This window comes from Myotis brandtii, unplaced genomic scaffold (genome assembly GCF_000412655.1).
Source record: "Myotis brandtii unplaced genomic scaffold, ASM41265v1 scaffold10402, whole genome shotgun sequence".
NCBI lineage: Eukaryota > Metazoa > Chordata > Mammalia > Chiroptera > Vespertilionidae > Myotis > Myotis brandtii.
In genome coordinates, this window is record NW_005353500.1 from 1 (window position 1) to 1,679 (window position 1,679).

At 48.0% G+C, this 1,679-nt stretch overlaps 1 pseudogene; it reads right to left on the reverse strand.

The window, feature by feature from the left end:
* Positions 1–960: 960 nt before the first annotated feature.
* LOC102240046 overlaps positions 961–1,679 on the reverse strand; it is a 1,212-nt pseudogene continuing 493 nt past the window's right edge.

Sequence of the window (1,679 nt, forward strand, 5' to 3'; positions counted from 1 at the left end):
ATAGATCTTCCATGTATAGAATTAGCAAGTCTTAGAGATGGAAGCAATTTCTCAAATTATTTAACTCAATACTAGAAGAGTAATCTGAGGTACAGAGATGAACCCAGGGAGACTGCAGGATCTGTGTTAACCACTGGCTTATCTTTGTATTTATAGTAGTAAAAACTGCAAGGGATTTTCTTTTCTTGTGTTTAAGTAAGTATGGAGGAGTCCAGTAGCTGAGACTATTTCTATTAATATCATTGAAAAGGAAAAGTCAGGATTACCTTTGCAGTGTTTATGAAAAATACTAGAGGCCCAGTACATGACATTCGTGCACTGCAGGGTTATGGGGGAAGGGGTCCCTCAGCCCAGTCTCAGCCTCTCACAGTCTGGGAACCCCTCAGGGGATGTCCGCCTGCCAGCAGTCAGATATCCCCTGGGGGGTCCTTAGCACTGCTGGGGAGCTGGGAGCACTGCCTCTGGTCTTGGTCAATTTGCATATTAGCCTTTTATTATGTAGGATAACTATTGAACATTCTATTACACAAACAAATTGACCAAGGATTGTAAGGATGTTTTATTACTGAAACATTTACAAGGAAAAGTTGATTCAAAGAGCTTACATGATTTCTCTCACCCACCAAAGAGAATTCAGACCACAGCAAAATCAATTGGGTGATTTCTGTCTGCTTCTTCAAAAACGTTTCCTCCTGGGTCTATACTCTTTTAAACACCATTAAAGACACCTGGAAATGGAAACTAAAAGTAGAAAATACAAATACCATTTTGTTGCTATTACTGCACACGAATACACTTTGTGCATTCTAATTAAGGAGAACAGGTACTCTTGTTATACATCCTCTACGTTTTAAGCTAAATAAAAATAAACAAATGGTATCAGAATCACGCTATGGTACAGAATGCTTTATTTTTTTATTTTTTGCTAAATGCAGAATCGCTTTGGCCAAATGCACCGTTTCATTTCCCAATACTCTCCATCAGTTGCCTGTTTTTTTCAGCCTGCTCTGCATATTTCTTTCGTTTTTCTATTTCCAAGCGTCTTCGGAGCATAATATACGGGAGATCCACAGAGATTTCAATTCCTCTGGATTGCCTCTCCTTTTCCGGGTCCTCCTGGCGACCGCTGAGGGCGCTCTCAGCACCACGCTCAGCCGGCCCCCCAGGGCTATTGAGAGGGCGCTGGGGAAGCGATCGCAGCTGCCTCAATGCGCGGAAAAAGTTGGCGGCTGCCTTGTGAGAGGAAAGGTGGCTGCTGCTGCGGCGGGCGAGGGGCGAGGAGGCTGACCAGAGGGGAGCAGCGGGGTTCTCATTGAGGTTACCTTGGCGGAAGAAGTATTCTTCCCCCGTGGTGAGCGGGACCGGCTGAACTGGAAGGACCTGCCGCCGCAGCGGCTGGAAGAAATCTAGGGGTTGGGGAAGTTGTGGGGCCTGTCGGGCGCCTGGGACAGGCCCCGGATGAGGAGGGCCCTGCATGGCGGGCAGGGCAGGAGAGCCAGGAGCAGGACGCCCGCGGACACCAGCAGCGGCAGTCTCATGTTAGAGGCACTAGGAGAAGGAAAGAGAGAAAGAAAGAGTTGATCACAGTTTAGCTCAACTGGGGAGGTGCGGTGTGTGTGTGTGTGTGTGTGTGTGTGTGTGTGTGTGTGGCGGGGGGGGGGGGGGGGGGGGGGGGTGGT